This window comes from Hoplias malabaricus, chromosome 12, assembly GCF_029633855.1.
Source record: "Hoplias malabaricus isolate fHopMal1 chromosome 12, fHopMal1.hap1, whole genome shotgun sequence".
NCBI classification, from domain to species: Eukaryota; Metazoa; Chordata; class Actinopteri; order Characiformes; family Erythrinidae; genus Hoplias; species Hoplias malabaricus.
The window spans coordinates 32,534,552-32,553,552 of NC_089811.1; the positions used below are offsets into that span (position 1 = coordinate 32,534,552).

General features: G+C 39.3%; 1 long non-coding RNA gene across 1 annotated transcript in view; it reads right to left on the bottom strand.

Annotated features, from left to right (window-relative positions):
- LOC136710900 (uncharacterized) overlaps window positions 1–19,001 on the bottom strand; it is a 93,884-nt gene that overhangs the window by 67,062 nt on the left and 7,821 nt on the right. Inside the window, exon 2 of the long non-coding RNA XR_010804680.1 lies at window positions 15,953–16,034. This is a non-coding gene — a long non-coding RNA (uncharacterized lncRNA). The remainder of the gene's footprint in view (window positions 1–15,952; window positions 16,035–19,001) is intronic.

Sequence of the window (19,001 nt, forward strand, 5' to 3'; positions counted from 1 at the left end):
ATCTGAAATCAGGATCAACTTTTAACCCAGGAAACTCGAAGCCCTGAGTAGAGACAGCCATGAACTATGATCTGCCGCCCTCAGTATTTCAATGGCAGCATTTCAACTGTCCTCTTTATATCATAATACAAATCACAAAATAAAAAGGTGCAACCTTTTTCCATTATCAAATGTCTAACAGTTACCACAACAACACTAACACTGTTCGCTTCAGGTAAAATAACAACCAAATAGTGGTTCAGTTGAGATTAAAGAGTAAGTTCTCTACTTATTAATACAGTATTAATATCATTATCAGTCTTTCCCCTAATTCCAGCCACTGCCGTATATGGTGCAGTTCCGCTCTCTCTCTCTCTTCGCCAAACGCATTGGGTAAAACAATAAAACATAAGATAAAGCCCTAGTAGGGCATTTAAACATCAGTCTTGCAAGAAATCACATATCTAAACAATATTTAAGTATCTCTAACAGTTTGTTGTAATTCCTTGTGTGCAAAACTGCATGTGGAACACAACACATTTCCATTTCGCGACAGATATTTCCCTCAGTGTAAAAGTTAGCTTAGCGGTTAGCTTCCTTTTCTCTGAGGGGAAAATCTACCGCCACTGTAATCCTTACATGTAGAGTACGGATACCAACACAGGACAAACATGATCTCATTGTGAACCTATCAAACCTACTGAATGTGGTAGCAACTGTCTCCTTTGACTGTCACAAGCAGGGGAGGTGGCTTAAGTTAGGGGGTGCCAATAATCTTAGCAGTATTGGCGCCTACCCCAGTAAACATTTAGCCGTTGATTCAACGTTGAAATAACGTAATGACTGCCGTCTAACCAACGTTCTCTTAAGGCGTCCAAATACAGACATTGAAAAGACGACTATTAGACGTATTTTGGACGTCCATTGACTTTATTAATTGGTCCCGAAATAAATTAGTTGTATAAAACGTGTCTTGGACATCCACTGACGTTATCAATTGGTCACCACTTAACAAACTAATTAAGATGGATTTTGGACGTCCATTGACGTTTAAAATATGTCCTTGACTGACAGACTACTTTTAGACCTATTTTGTTCCTTGTTAACTGGAAGTTGGGGTAACGCTAGTTACTTTTCTTTTTACATGGCTATATGGTATGGGAACCTATCCTGTTTTCTGACTATACTTCTCAACTGTACTTCTGCTTGCTTTGGATGCTGTATTGCAGGAAAAAGGTGGAATTACACAAAAAAAAGCTCAGTACATTTGAAAAATGTGGCTACACCAACTGCATATAAATATAGAACAAATAACAGCAAATAAATTCTAATTTTGTCAGTGTATTCCAGTAAGATACCACTTGTCTGGGAGGCTGAAGATACGTCACAGCCGCTAACAAAATATAGCATTTATAAAGGGCCCGTATCATGAAACATTAAAGCCCCTTGCTTTATTGAAACGATATCCTCTTCAGTTTATTATGGAAACAAACTTAACAGCAGACCTTTGTGACGTGTTTGCTTTTGTGATGTCACAGAAACCAAGTCAATACGCACCTCCACCTACTCAGCGAGTTTCAGTGATTTAAAGACTTGGAGATACACTCACAGGAAACTCACCTCTTCTCTTTAAAACACAGCAGAACTGATTCTACTTCACCTGAGTCTGCTCTGACTTTGTAATACCAAACTTTAGAAAAGCTAAATCTGTCAGGTAAAAAGAACAAATAAAGACTATGACATGTTTTCCATCAGATGCCCCTGGAGTGAAAGTTTCTAGTTAGAAACATTTCTTTATAAAAATACACACCTACTCATGCTAAAATCATCTCTACATACACATGCGTGTGCACATGTACACACGCACACAAAGTTGAACATGTATAAGAGTGTATTTTCACCTGCTGTGCAATTACCTAGTGTGAACTATGAAGCAACTCGTCCATCTGAAGTTAAACACACACATGTCCAATTTGTGCAGTGTTTTGGGAGAGGTGAGAGGGTACCCTGTTGTCCGGCCCCTCCCTGGGCTCACTCTCCTCAGAGACAAGGTTCATGAAGCTCCTGACCAGTTCAGTAAATCTCACACCGATATCATACACGCTCACACATACGCATGCACACGGCAGAGCTCAAAGACTTATAAAAGCTGCATGTCATCAGGCGGCTAAATTGCACTGGCGGTGGTGGAGCAGCAGGGGTCACAGGGAGTCCTGCGAGGGAAGCAGATGCCTGGGTGCGTGTGTGTGCGTGCAACTGTGTAACGCATGGAAGCACACAGTCTGCACAGTGCACAGTAATGACTCTACTGCCAGCCCAATAAAGACAGACCTAAACACACACACAAACTAACTGGTAAAAGTGCATACAAGCTCAGCCTGCGATGAGGACAGGAAAGTAGGCTTTGTTCACAGCTCGATGGTAATCAATTTGAGAAAGCACCGCATTCATAACCACAAACACGTATTTAATGAGCAATTACCAAAAAATCATATTAAAAAGGTATTATAATCTCAAGGCTGTTATAAAGTTGTTATAGTTAACACTAGGTTAAAAAAGGCTACTTTTTACTTATTTTAATTTTAGTCAAAATTGCCATTAAGAGCAAGCTATTCATTTTCCTGGAGATTTTTCTGAGAAGATTAGAGAGAATGAATGGGGAGGGAATTCAATGTAAATAAAATGGGAATTTAAAAGACAAATTTACAGGAAATACACATAGTAAATGGTACACTTATCGATGGTGCAACCATCAAAATTTTACAATAAATAAATTAACCCTCAGACGAAGAAAATTAAAGTCAGTGTGCTGAAGATTTAAAAATAAATCCACAGTTGTTTCTGTCCAACATTCTACTCTGAGACCTCATGCTATGGGTCTGCAAGAATGTGTAGCTGTTAAAAGGTCTTTCTGAAACGCTAAAATGAACAGAAAATGAAAAAGACGTATCAGTGGACGATCTGACTGGCGTTTGGGAAAACTGGTCCAGCGAGGAGCAGAAAATACCACTAATGTTTAAGACCATACAGACATCTCTGCAGATCTAAAAAACTGAAAACAAATCAATTAAAGGAAACAAAAAATTACAGATGTAATTAAGACACATAAAAAGATAAATAAAATGTAGATACATAAAAAATCTGTTTTATTGACTTTTAAGTTTACTCTTCTGTGAAATGCATATCATTTTTTATTAATGATGAAATACGAATAACATTTCCCTCCTTGTTGCCCAGAAATGAAATAAATGTTTAGTCTCACGCTTTTTCAGTTCATGGTGCTTTATTTGCTTTCATTAAGCTTAAATTGTAAAATGTGATTTAAAAATAAGGGAAAATGTGTTATTACCAGTACAGATCGACACAGCGGCCTGTCCAGTCAGAGCAGACAGCAGAGGGAGTTAACAGAACTAATTAAGTGCATGTGACATGTTAAAGTGAACAGAGCCCTATCACATATGTTAGTGTGGCGGTGTCTGGACGAGCCCTTTGTTTGGGAATTGATGGCGTTTCGCTCGGCCGTCCCTTTGGGGAGATTCACTGACCTGAGGAGGCCCCACAGAGGGGAGAACGTCCTACAATTACACTGTTTTTCTTTTCAGTTATTCTTTTGCTGGCTCACCCTCTCATCACCACTCTTTCACTCTTCTTCCTCCTTCTGGTCTCTAATTCTCCTTTCATCCAAGAATGCACGGATAAAGAATGTCAGAACTGACGAGATAATTAATAACTGATCAAATTGTTTTGTTTTTTTTATCCTTTTAGATATCACTTACATATCGCACTTTCAATTTGATTGTTTTTATTTTCCAAGCCTAATATTATACTGTTTTATTCACTCTGAGTCATTCAACATTTCTCTCCAACTGTCTTTATCTTGCCCAAAGCCTTCCTCTATCCCACCAACTGCCTGCACCTGTGAAATGATGGACACCCTCTTATCATACTCCTCCCTCTGTCTGGATTTGCTGCTCCCTTCACCCCTCCAATCCTCTTCTGTCCTGTAGTCCCCCCGCCTACTCATACGCCCCATGTGCCGGTCCTGGTGCCCACCCGCCAGGCTGCCCTGCAGAGCCTGCAGCTTAAACGCTCATTTTGTGCCTCTCAGCACGGGACTTATTGATATAAATAGCTGTGCACAAAGTGCACACTCTGTTCTCTCCTGGACTGCCTGTGTGTGTGCGTGTGTGAGCCTGTGTGTGCGTGTTAAAGTGTGCTTGTAGGGTAAAGATGAAATATGACCACACTGGACACAAGCTAAATGACAGTTTTCATTATCATCACGGAAGGTAATTACTGTGGCACACTTTATAGATGGATGAGGATAAACCAAGCATTATTTCTGAAGGTTATTTTGAGGTTTAACATTAAAATTCATCAATGTATATGAAAAACCGTGTTCAAGAATTTTGCCTTTTATGCCGTTTAGACGCTGTAAAACGTCATGATCAACTAACAGACATTTAACATCGAGTCTTACATGACATCATTAATGTCTCAACAGGCTCTCTACACAAAGGGCTAACATGTTGTTTTTTATTAAATGTTGGACCTGCATTAGCCCTAATCTTGGTCTAATATTAACAGACAACAAACACGTGGGCCTGTTAAGCAATTGGACATTTCTCCACAAGAAATCTTAAAATTCCAAGAAGCATGTATTGATTGATGTTTTATTTCGAGGCTGATGCATTTTTGAACCACCTGCACAGATTTAACCAAACTCTTTTCCCTCGTAGTCTTAAGGGACTTACAGAGAAAACCCAGCAAAAGCTAAACTAGCAAGCAACAACATCTATTTGTTCGGTTAAAAAGCCAGGCCAACTTTCTCTAAAAGGAATCAATATGCTACAATTTGTATAAATTCTTAAAAAAATGGTTCTTCAAGGGCTCTTTAGTAAAGGCAGTGTTTTTATACAGAACCATGGACACCCAATGAATCTTTTCATTTCACAAATGCTTTGTTGCTTGGTTAGATGGCTCCGCTCTATGATGAATACCCTGTTGTAGAGGGTTTTTAAAGAGCATATATATATATATATATAATTGGTTCTATAAGGATCCACTACTGTTTGGAGTTAAAGAGCCCGTCTGAGTACTATACTGAAACCTTTTTACTAACAGTATAGGTTTAGGCTTTAGCTGAGTCTCAGAAAACCCTCAGATTACAGATTGTTCATGCATTATGTTTTATTCATAAACTCCATACATACAAACACAGACTGCACTAAAACCCAAACTACTGTGAATCTGCAGTGCAGAAATGCGTTCGTTCAAACACGTCGGCTTTGCCACCGATGCTGGAGTTTTAACCTGGGAAAATAGTATGGTGGGACTTAAGGAGTTAAATGGTTTTATTGGTGTGTAAACAAAAGCAGAGGAGAAAAGTCCATCTCTTTCACTCACCTAAACCTGTGTGACATCAGATTAATCTTTCCCCATTAAGATGACAACACAATTTGCTGAGAAGTTGAGTGTAAATAAATACACAGAGGGGAGATAATACATCAGAGGCCTGGCTAGTGAGCCACCATTACGGCAGGGCATTTATTTCCATCCACACATACACACACACACACACACATACACACAGACGGGCAGGAGGAGGGGAGCTGTAGCCGATTTACCATGAGCGGCACCGAAATTTCAGAGCACGACAAGGAAAATAAGAGTGCTTGGACACGGACACATTAACTTTCATCACTGTAGTCATTCCAAATACGCTCACACACATAGACACACAGGGAATCACAACACCTTGCCATACGCAGTCTTTCCAGCTAGCTCATAAAAGACTGGCAGTAATACACCACCAGCCATTTAGCTCCTCACAGTAGTTTTGTCACCATTAGCTAACACTGAGGAGGCAACAGCAAAAGCCCATCTGTTGTGTTAGGGTGTGCTTGTGTGTTGGGCGTCTCTGAGTATTGTTTGTGTGCGTGTGTGTGAACGTAACATCAAAACAAAAGACCATCCTTGGATAATGCTCACAAAGGACATTGTCTAAGGTGAATTTTACTCACTGACAGCCTTTGTGTTGCTGTGATCTGCAGGTTCTGGTGCGATGCAGAACAGCCCACTGCATTTTGGTATGTGTGTGTGTGTGTGTGTCTACATATTGACTGTGCGGTAATTGATCTGATGGCTCTGTGTGATAATTGACAATTATCCGTGATTACAGACGGCAGCTTAGAGGCCGACTCCGCGCAGTGACCGGCATTATGGGAAGGAGCACAATGGATGAACAAACACGATCAATACACCAAAGACAACAGCTGAGAAACAACATCCCACTGTCAGCGCGTCCCTCTGCATTCACAGCAGGAGCGCTGCCAAAAAGACATCGCATCATTTTATGATGAAAATGAACTAGCCATCATTAGTCCGAAAGCTAATTTCACAAGTCTGTGTGTGTGTGGTTGTGTGTGTTAGCACTCTGCGTGGAGCGTGATAAGTGTGTGTCGATGGAGTGTGCTGGTGCGCATCTGACCCTGCTTGATAGGTCCCCTTGATTCTGTTCAGACAGATGCAACTCATTGCGGCTTAATAAATCGCCAGGCCCAAGGGAGCGCAGCTAAATGCTTCTATTAACTCTGAAACATGTCAGCCAATATAAAAAGCTCCTGACCCTTGCAAAGGTCAACTGTGACATGCATGTTTACTCAGAGAAACAAGACCAGACTGGAGGGGCCTGTTTTATGGGGCAGCTTTAAAGAATGAAGGAGGAGGGGGTGAGAGAGGCAGAGAGAGAACGAGATTTTCTTCCTATGGAGAAGAGCTTGTTTTTAACACCGTCTCGCTCTGCTTTAAAACATCAAATCCGCCCGGCCGTGCCATCAAAGGAAGGGGTTCACCTATATAAAAAGGTACTGATAACTGGCTTTAAAGCAGGCCAAGCCTTCCTGAGGCACCAGTGCTTAAGTGCATGATCTACTATGAAGACTTCTTGGTAGAGGCCACTAGATCGCTTCAGGTATTTATAAGGTTATGTTCCAGTGACCAGCAGTAGTTCCAAAGACTACTGCTGTGTATGTGAGTATCAATCAGTAGGTGGAAGTAAAGCAGATTAATTAAAATGAAGGAAATGTGAGTGTACATACAGAACAACTAAGCAAGAGGGACTGCATCTAAGTGACTCTCAGAGCAATTTCTGAAAGTAAGTTAGAATCAACTCACCCTAACCCTGCCTCCTGGTTGTTTTTCATTTAAAGAGTATTTCCAGTGAGGTCCCCATCTACATCCTCCGCTATTATACCCCCAAACCTTTCACCACCCCCCTACACTCGCACACTAACTCCCCTTTACTCCAGTTCCCCCTCTACCTCACTTTCCCCCACTCAGCCCTGAGCCTCCTCTACCCTCCACGGCCCAGTCTCTATCCCTCCTCAAACATTCGCTCACCCACTCTCTCCCAGAGCTCTGGATAAGAGGAGAATTCCCATTCTGATCTGCGATCAGCCAGCAGCAGCAGCAGCAGCAGCTCTAACAGCCCGATCCATGCAGCCCTGTGCCGCAGAGCGCAGGCATGGCGCGCATATTAAGGACGCAGTCACAGCATTAACTAGCATTAATGAACTGTTTGCTTATGCTGTAATAATTAACTTCCATTACATTACTTTGTGTGATTACTTTCTTAATTGCCTGAATTATGCATCAATTTAATATCTAATAAGCAGCCTCAGACATTAGACAGTGTTCAGAAACAAATTGCAGGCGGTTTCTGTGGCTTTAATTAAAAGGCAGTAGAATAAATGAAACAGTGTAGGATGGATGCCTCACAGTGATTTCCTGCAAGCTTAAATATGCTATTTATTATAAACGCACATAAAATTCACTCTCTCCTCAGGACGGCAAACCACAAGATGCCAATTACAGAATGTAAGCAGCAGTGCTACTGCTCTTTTTTTTTGCTATTCAGATTAACACATGTATTCAAGGGGATTCAATTTTGCATTATGCAAATGCATTCACTTGTCATTTTTAAATTTCTCTGTTTTGCGTGTTTAATGGTTATGAATAAGAAGGCTGCCTTCCCAAAAGGCATATTCCGATTATGAGGTAGAACTACCACTGATATGCAAACTGTTATTGTGTTATGCTTCACAACACACAATCTTTGGGGGTAAAGCTAAAGATGCAATGCTGGCCTGTGATGATCATATTAAGCAGATGAAGGGTCATGACAAAAAAAAATAGCACACAGGCTGACCACAAACCCTGCACACTTCAGCATACTGAAAATGTAGCAAAGCAGGGATTATTTCCTTCTACAATCAGTTTTCCCCCAGACTACACAATCCTGTTCAAAACCGGAAATAAGTGAGTGGATTATTGATTTATTTTTATTCTGTGTTTGTTAAATAATATTTCTTGTCGCACAGTGTGACCTTGCACTGTCATTTTGGCTTGTTACGTTAATTACACATTTACACTCGCACTCATCCTTCTCAATTAGACCAAGCTTAGTAAACAGACAGACTGAGCTGATGTGAGGCGTTTACACCGCTCCTTAAACCGAAGCTTATTAAGCGCCCTCCCCTCTCAGCACAAAATCATTACAGGCATTGACACACACTTCTCTCTGCCTGCCTTTGTGTCTTAATTTTATCCTGCATTCAAAAGATGATACATTTACATTATCACAGAAATCAATACAATCACCCACATCACGGCATAGTCAGCGCTGCAAAAAGGCAAGGTTTGATGACGGGAGCCTCGGTTTCAGACAGCGTGGTTCTATGTTGGGACACGTCGAGTATGGGTAGGACAGCACTTGAAAGCCTCTTATGCGTTGCTCTAAGTGTGGTGTAGGCACACTACTTAATAAAATATGTGTTAAAATTGAGGCAAAAAATAGATATAATTTACACAATTCCTGCCAATATCCCAAATATAGACATTTTAGGTGTTAAGTTTTTACTGAAACTAAGTGGCTAATGTGGTTGACGAGTAAGCTTATGCTACACCAATTAACAGTGTAAACTGTATGCCAATTTCAAACATGCACAAAAGCATGCTGAATTATTGAGCAAATTTAAAACAGTAAGCATGCATGACACTAATAGTGTTGATTTAACAGTGGTGAATTTGCTGTGTGTAACAGCAGAAGGTTTAGGCATTACATACCTATTAATATCTTTATTATCAAATATCTCTATTAATTTTAGTGCATTTATAATTAAGGGTGAATATCTTATACATCTCTGTAATGCAAATAATGTGATGCTAATCCATGCTAATACATTTAACATGGTGTAAAATGTACATGAACAATACAGATATGACTTGACTTCTGGCAGACAATTCCCATATTAGCATCACTGCAAAACATATCTGACATCTGACACTATATAACACAGTTATTTATAAGGATGAGCAAAGGTACACAGCTAAAAACAAACAAATCAGGAGCAACAGCTATATTTAAAGCCTGAATTTTATATGTGCTGTGGTTGTACACTTCCATTAGATACATTAGCTTCACAGCCCCACTGCAACAGTAAATCACATTTCAGGCACTGAACATGTCCTGGCTGAACAACTACATTTAGGGTTAGGGATAAACTATTCAAATTGGATTTTCCCAGAACTGCTCCTTTAAAAAGCACTGAAGGACAAGGGAGAAGGTGGGGTGGGTGAAGCGGGCAATGCCAGGTTAGACACAAAATGATGGCAGCATGCAGACGCTTCACAGAACTCATCATAGTTTCCGACTGCCGGTATTTACGTCTGAGTACACGCGTCATGTCAGTTACCCAGAGAGAGGCCTCTCTTAATGCACAATCCCTCTTTCCCTCTCTCAGACTACCAGAGGAGGCTACCATTATTTCTCTGCTTCACTACACTTAGGTGAAGCTGGCCCCCCCCTTCGGCAAATGCACACTCACGTCCACACGTTTGCGCGCGCACACACACACACACACACAGACACACACACACTCACACATCTCAAAATCAAAGACAGCTCTTGCGGCTGTTATTAAGCATGCTTGCGCTCGAACGGAGGGAGCTGACACAAAACAGGCCGTTCCACACACACTCTACATGTGCGAAGGCCATGCAGCATGTGAGGTAGGAATTTTAAATAGCGTGCACTGCAGAATTTAAATACAGAAAGCCAGAGGGAAGTTCTCAAACCAGGAGAATAATCCATCACACTACTACTGAGACTTACACAATTACAGGCTTTGGCTTTGTACGTCTTGTGTGACCAGTGCAAAAAAAACCAACCCCAAGTAAAATCAACAATATTATTATTATTATTACCGCTGTTGTTGTTGTTAATAACAACAACATAAAAATAAATAATAATAATACTGTCATAATTAGAAAATATTTGCACACATTTTTGGCTGCAATATATTAATAAAATGATTAAAATATAATAATGTTTTAAGTCATACACCATGAGAAATGAATCTATGAACATAATTTATTTTTTCTATTCGCTTTGTCAAATGAAATGCCAAAAGACAGAGAAGAATAAAGTTTATTGTCAAAAGGATGTATAAAAAAAACTAAGTAAACGATGAATCAGCCTCCAGTTCCCAGGTTTTTCCCATGCCTCTGTGTGTGTGTGTGGGTGTGTGTGTGTGTGTGTTCTTGGCATGGATGAGTGTGCTTTAATAGGCCTGCTTAGCCCCTGAGTGACCCAGTGAGGCAGGCTGTGGGCTGGATGTGTCTGGGCCTTGTGTTCCCTGCTGGGAGCCCAGGCCTGATGGAGGTCACCATTACTGCTGCTACTGTTACACTCTGGCGAGAAGAAGCTGAGTACAGCCTCCCAACAGACACCACCAGACGAACATCTTAGACATTTACTATGTGAAACAGACCTTTACAATTATTGGCTACAACTTTTGACAACAAAAATGAAACATGAATAACCAACTGTTCCACTCGCCCTGTCACTAATGAACTGAAGGGCTCCAGTGCGCCATCACATCATCATCCACTAAATTACTGCAATGCTTTAAGAATAAAATCGGTCAAGAAAAAGTTCTTAAAGGATAATATCAGACTATTAAATTTTAGACTACTTTTCTTTAAACGTTTTTCAAAACTGTAATAATAAGCATTGAGAAAAATCAAATCTGATGGCCACCATTTGTGTGGTGCCCTGCAGAAACCCTTCATGTGATGAAGTTCTGCCTTTTGGTGAGACCTTTAAACAGTTACAAGATTTTAAAATGTGCCACATCCGAAAATACGAAACCAATTAAACGAACTTTAAAAGATCTGATGTATTCTATCTAGGTTTTTTCAAGTGGCAGTAAACTGTATTGTAGTATTATTATTTTTTTAAGTTGAAAAGCCTTCTGTTCCCTTCACCTCACAGACACTAATTGTGTTAAACATTTTTATTTATTTATTTATTTGTATTGTCAGTATCAATTTTAATTTATCATTTCATTAGTTAGACACTGTCAGAATTATTTAGATGATAACCAACCAGAATGTTCTCATTGTGCTTCTGACAGCATGAGGAAAAGTAATAGTAACACAGATTACTGCTCTTGCTGCAAATTAAAAATATATATTCAAACCAAGCAACGAACAAAAAATACATTCCCAACAGTTCAAAAAACTACTGTTGTCTGATCAAAACATATCAACATCACAGCTGATACTTACATTCAAAATATCTAAGACACGTCAAAGAAAGCTACTGGGCTGGTGGAATTCCTTTACCGAGATCAGACTGCACTAAACAATATGCACATGTCTGTTTCTGCTGACATCACAAAACCACAGGGACACCGACACATTTCACCACCATTACTGATCTCAGATCAGGCCAGAGTGCTGATGAGCTCTCTGACATTTCATACACACAGTATCACCCACATGGATCATCTTAAGGGTCTCGAATAATGGAGAATATCTGTGTCACTGACAAGATGAATGCAGTAATGCATTAAGAAATGCATCCCTCTGGAGATAAAAAGGTTATACAGTGTATCTAGAGATGTGCTTTTTTCAGACACCTGATCATAAACATAATTCAGCAGGGTGGAGCAGCTGAGGCCTGAGCAAAAACACACACCGGTTCAATACTCCTCTATGGATCATGGCTGAGGAACAGTGGCTTGAAATCATTAATCTGTAGTAAGAGGATGTGGGATCAGCTTTTCAAATTCTTCTTACAATGGGTTTCTAATAAACTGCCGTTCTAATGAGATGCTATGTTTAACTCAAAATCAACGTTGGAAACTGAAGGAGTTTTAAACACAGTGAAGAAGTCTTTGAATAAAGACTAATAATCAATATATAAATGTATTAAAAACCTTTTGTTTGCATGAAGAGATTTTTTTTAAAAACACCTCCCTAACATAAACCATTCACAGAAAGGGGTAGGAGCATTAGATTTACTAAAACCAGTTCAGCCAAAAAGCAGAGTGAGCGGGGCCTCCTGTCTCTTTGCATAATATGTGCCGAACCGCCCGCCCTGTGTTATGTCGGCCTAATGGACACTGTAGCATCTATTTTACCCACATAAACAGACAGGACAGCGGAATCAGCAATGAAGAGGGTGTATGAATTATGCATATTAAATTACCATACCTCTCTGCTATCACACACCACAAAACAATGGGCAGAGAAAATTGGCCCCAAACCAAGATATTGAACAATTTCCTACATGGTTCATAGCCAACATAGATGTGAAATTCTATTTAGCTTGTTCAGTCCAGGGACAGGTTCTGTGAGTGGGTCTGTTTGGCGTTCCTCTCTTCCTGGGAATCTAATGTAAACAAGTGCGGGATAATTGAAAAAAAAAAAAAAGCCTAGCACCCCGAGCCCAAAGCCTTTATCATTGAAGTGGATGGGAATAAGGCAGAGAGGGGAAAGGAAAAATAGCATGAATTGTTTCATTGATTTTCCTTTACAAATCAAAGGCAGATAAATCAAACAGGGCAATTCTCCTCGGCTGTAACGCTAGAGCCTTTAACACAGCCTACACGACATGTCACAAACTATTATTTGCAATCATGCCTCCCTTATTAATCTGCCGTGCAAATGAATAAATTGTTAGACAGAGTCGCAAAGGGATTCATTGAAATGCAACACAGAGGCCGGCTGTATTATGTCGCAAACACAGAGTGCTAGTCGAGACTCTGCCCTTTCACATTGAATTCCGCCTCACTAATTCATATTCAAGTTGAAATGCTTTGGAGGGGAAGAATAGGGAAATAGATTAAAATAACAATTGTACATGTATTCCTCTGTAGTGTAGGTGCATGACAGAGAGAGAGAGAGAGAGCCAGAGTTAGTCAGAGGTCAGAGGAGCCCAGTCATTTGTTCTCATGACTCTTAGAATGAAAACAACTTATACATAAGATGTACGTTTTCATTAAGATGATAACAATTTGAAAAATACGTTTCAAAAATGCACGTTTTTTTAAAAACTAACAAACTGTTTTTCTACAGCAATGCAAACCAAAGACCACAGATTCATTTGAAATCATCACTGAAAAAAGTGTTCATTGATACTGTAGCTTATTGAAAGCTTCTCTGGGGATGGAGTAGGTTGTATAACCCAATGCTTCTTTGATAACCACCTCCCTTCTGGCCTTGTAATAGTTACCTATTATCCTTCCTGCCCTTTGTAGCTTGCGCCCTCCCTCTAAACAAACAGAGCCCTACAGCTGATCTTTTCATAATATTTTAAAGAGGGCGTCCCTGCTGGAGAGGCGTGGAGGAGAGGGACAAATTAGAGCTGACAGCCTCCACTTAAATGAGAACAATCACAGCTCCTGGGGGAGCAGGGCCTCGCAGGGCATAGGGCTGTGTTAAGAGCTCTCCAATCCCACTACACACACACATCCACACACATGAACACTTGCCTTTTAACAGGCCACAGAATGTCAACAAACCTGCTTTGAATAAACCAATAAAGTCACTGAGGAAAAAGAATGTAACAGCTGATATTCCACAATGCCATGGTTTCAGCCTCTTGAATCTCCATTTTAGTCTGTGACACAATGCACTAGTGTGTTGAAACAAGCTTAACTGGTGCAGAACATATTTAACACCTTTCAATTTCTCCTCAAATATTAAGTACTGATTAAACGGATGTTCAAATATCCACCTGATAACATTCAGAGTGTAGTGTTCAGATTTAGATAATTAAACAGGTCCCCACAGCATCATACAGCATTTCCTGGCTGAATTATTGCTGGGCAAGAAAATATGTGCTTGACTTTATTGTTCTTGAGCTCACCTTTTAACCTTTATGAGCCTGCAGCATGTAATGTCTTATTTTGGCGTCTTGCATGGGCTGTTATGCCTTTTATTGTGCGTTTATTGCGGTGCAGTGCAGGCGGTAAATCAGACCCGGCAACCTGCAGCAGTGATTACGCCACATCAGCCTCTCTAAATCTCACATTAACTCTGCCAGGCCTGATGGAGAGTCCTCAGCCAATTAGAGTCTGGAAGTTAAGAGCTGGAAAAGTCACGAGTTGCTTCTTTATTACGCAAATGACCCTCTTATGAGAAATGCTACCAGGAGTGAGTCACTAACAAAGGATGTGAATAAAGAAAGAGAGGAAACAAGCCTAGCCATTTGTGGGTGGGTGACATTTGTACTACGTTAAGCTCTCCGCCACTAACCAAACAGCTTTATGCAAAAGCTTGAGCAAAAAGCTACATCGTTGCTGAATTTCTAAGCTAGTGAAACCAAGCTAGAATACTATTTCCCCACCATAATAACATTAAATCACCTTGGTTAGGACTGGAGTTGTGCATGTCTTGCTCAGCTAATATAGGTGCAGTGTTTATTTCATTTTGATACATTTTTTTGCAGAAGCAATTCATTCGTTTATTTATGTAAATATACATACAAGTTATTTAAGCAAATTTTAGCACATTGCCAAGGCTTTGTGTGTGCCACAATTGCAAGAAAATTAACACAATTTGTTCTTATTAAGCCATACGGTCATTAAAATTCATTAACAAGAAATGAGTTGCCAATTTATATAACATAAACAAATAACGTGATGTTTACTAAAAGGCAATGGCTAATGGCAAGACATATGATATAGGTGTAGCAGTAACATTCACATGCAGAGAAAACATTCACCTGCCTCCATTTATGTACAACAGGAAATTCCAGCACAGAACCCTCAAAAAAAAAAAAATAATAAACTACTACAATTTTAGCTGGATTTTTTTTTAAGTCAAAATGGATAATTTAAATAAAAACAAAACAATACGTTCAGCATGGAAAAATGACATGTCATATATCAACTCTGTGCCAGAAATGTTTCACTGTTAATGAGATACTGTTTTATTTCTTAATAGTGACTCTCTAAGGCCCTAAGAATCATTAACGTGCTTAATCACTACGTTACTGGGAAAGCAGTGAGGAAGAGTAAATGGATAGTATTTTTACCGTGAATCTGATTTTGCAAACGACGCATAATTTTGCTCGATTAGCACAGTTTAGTGCTATCATTAGATCCTAATTCACTGGCTAATATAGTAGCAGGCAAGTTTCCCATCATGCATTGGGGCCGTGTAAACACAGAAATCTGAACATGCCGTAAATTAAAAATTAACTCAATCTTCTTCTAAGACCACGGAGCATAAGGCGAGTAAATTTATGGGCTGCGACTGAAGCAGTTTACTGCCTCTGATATGACCTTGAGTCTATCTTCATCCAAATGCAAACACAATCTCTTCAGTTACTTACACTCTCCCTCCCTGCCATTACTGGAGGCTCATTTATATTTAGGGGGTGAATGTGATGGAGCCAACGAACGTTTAGTTCCAGCATAACAAACAATAATGCTGAAAACATAATGTTAAAGCAGAGAATTTATAAAACTGTAATATGTTTTTTAAAAATCAGATTATTAAAAAAATACATTATAATAAACATCAGTGAAATGTAGATTGATTAAGACTCCATTAAAAGCCTAAACCAATGAAATAAGTTCAAAATAACAGCAGAAGGATAACAGATGCATTTTCTGACCTTAAAGACTGCAAATGTATAAATGATGAATCCAAGTCTCCCCATGTCTTTAAGCTGCTGGGCCTGGCCCCATCAGGGAAGTCTACAAAGAAACAAAACAAAGAGTTGTATAAGACACATCCCATAATTCCATTCAAAGGGGTTTCTTTAAATCGGCAGGTTGTTTGTGAGGATCAATTTTCCCAGAAGTCTCGGTTTTGCATGTGCTGTGACAAGCCATTGGACAGGCAAGTCCAGCCATCTGAAATCTGTGCCTAATTTATTATTGAAAACGTGAGAGTAAAACATGGAGGAATTTTCTTTTAATCACATCTCTTAGGAATGCGTGCAGTGGGCCAATACCCTGATGTGTTTCCTTTTAAAAAGGCAGGAAAATAAGCTGCGTTCTCAGGCTAAGCTGCACCCTAATTCAGAGCGAAGCAGGGGAGCAGGCTCAGAGCACAAAATCATTTACATCTGTGAAAAGTTCATTTTTCCTCATCTATTAACTCTGAATAAAACTACCATCACTTATGTATCTGTTCATTTAGAAGTGCTCCACCTCGTAAGAAGGAGATCTGAGTCCAAATTCTACACTCACGCTTGGCTAATCACAGAGGGAAAAGCCAGTCAAAATGGCTCCCTTTGCAGCATTAAAATCAGGACCTCAAAGAGACCCATTTAGCCTGCAGCTAAAGTACCTGTTTATCAGATGAGACTAACATCGGTTTCTACGATAAAGAAAAAAACCCTCTCTGCCGTAAATCTGGCAGCAGCCTTTTATGGGCTGCAGGAGACACTCTGGCTCCCTCTGTCTCTGTTTTGGTCAAGTCTAGTCAGGACAACAACAGTGAGCAAGCATCTTGCAATAAAAAAGGAACTACACAAGGAGTTAACTACAGATCAAGTCCCAATGGGCCTGTGCAATGTGATACTTGGTAAAAGCATTTAGCCTACGGTTTACTGCATTCCTAAGAAAGCTCTAGTTTAGAAACACATTCACTAAAGAACCACCACAGACACAAGTTCAAAGCAGATTTAAGGGCAATTCACAGGAGCTCTAAAAGACACCTTAATCACATGTTGATATGTGAGCTGAGAGTGTGAGCAAGCAACTGAGGTATACTCACATACCATTTGAAAAGGCTATAATACATTCCATTAGCTAAATTCAGTTTATATTCACAAGAAATTAAATTCAAAACATATAAACGAATTATGTTGGAATAATATGGAGGCATCCCAGGTTTCCGTGTTTCAACAGGTGTTTTTTGTGCTGTCAGGTTGTCTTTGTAATGTATCTTAGAGATAGTGACAGATCTAAACCCCAGCTGACAAGTGCATTCCTCTCACCCTGACGCATTCTGATATCTCAATAAACACCTGGCTCCGACTGCCACAGAAACACGTCACACCTGCGCATCTCCATTGTTACAGTGCGCATCGCCTAGAGACCAGTGCACCTGCCATACACAACTCTCATCACTCCTACTGGGAGCTCAAACTCTCAATCCTGGAAATTACAAACTCCCATGCACAAGATCTTAAAAGCATCCTTCTAATCAATGTACATTCTCTGAAAAAAGGTACGGTACACAGTCAGAAATGTTGTCACTGTGGTGGTACCTTTCGCTGTCTCTGCAGTGGTACCCTCAAGGGTACATATGTGTACCTTTAATTAGGGAACATAATTGTACCTTATTTTATTATAATTGTAGAATTTAAAATTGTGTTGATTTCATACGCCCGGTTTAATTTCCAGGACTTTTATTATTTTTTTTATAAGACATAGTTCTATAATGAAAGATTACAAACATTATAAACACTGTTGTACTTTTAAAGGTACATTTACAGAGTTTGTACCTTTAGTGATCAATATTGTAACTCTTTCATGCCTTTCTTCTGAGAGTGTAGAGGTACAATCAAGTGCTAAAGGTAGGGTGACCAGACGTCCTCTTTTACCCGGACATGTCTTCTATTTTAGACTTTAAAAATATCCGGGCGGAATTTCACAAACGTCCGGGATTTTGTTTTTCTAGAGCTTACATAGAACTTCGAGAACTTTCATTCACAAATTATTCCCGCCCTCCCCTACTCCGACTGGTTCGCTTGAATGAGAAGGGGGCGTGGTGAAGTAGCCTAAAATCTTCTGATTGGACGTTCTGACTGTAGAGCTACCGTTATTGGTCGATAACCTTCTCTGTAAACATTTAATTGGTCAGTCAGCACGTCAGTAGTCCTTGTTTAATAAAGCAAATAAAGGTGTAAAGGACCTAAAAGCACACATAGGTTCAGCTAAGTATACAACGGCATCTCAGGTCTGGTCACCCTAGCTAAACGTAAAATCAGTGTTATAGTCCAGTTGTGTTCCCTAAAGATTCATTACATTCAGAATGAGAAGTGTATATCTGTAATCTTTCATTATACAACTGTGTTGAAACCAGAACAACTTTAAAATCTACAATTCTAATAAAATAATTGTACCTTATGTTTCCTAATTAAAAGTACGAATATGTGCCCTTGAGGGTACAACCACAGAGACAGAGTAACATTTACTTGTTCATATTACATGTTTGATGCTAATTTGAGGCTAACTCTTCAAAACAAACTCTTAATATGGCTAATCATATTGAGTCTCACAGTAATATGTCACACAAACAGGTTCCTATGTCTTTGTTATTCTAAGACAGAGTGAATGTGATTAAAAATGCCTAAAAATTAAACAACCATATACTGAATTCTGGAAAACCAAGGAAACCAAATTTAAAACTCTAAATTGGACACTGTTTAGCCTTTTCAGAGGCAAGGTTCCCTACTTGCTCAGTTTGTTCATGAAATATTAGCAATACCTTTGTGATTTTTGTGCTGTCTATTGTTTTTTTAATGTAAGATTAATATATATAATATATTTAATATATTTAATATATATGATATATAAAGTGTCTATATTTATACTATACTAAAGTATATATATATATATATATATATATATATATATATATATATATATATATATGTATATATATAAATTATACATTTCAAATAGGTTAATAAACATGTTTTTAATGAG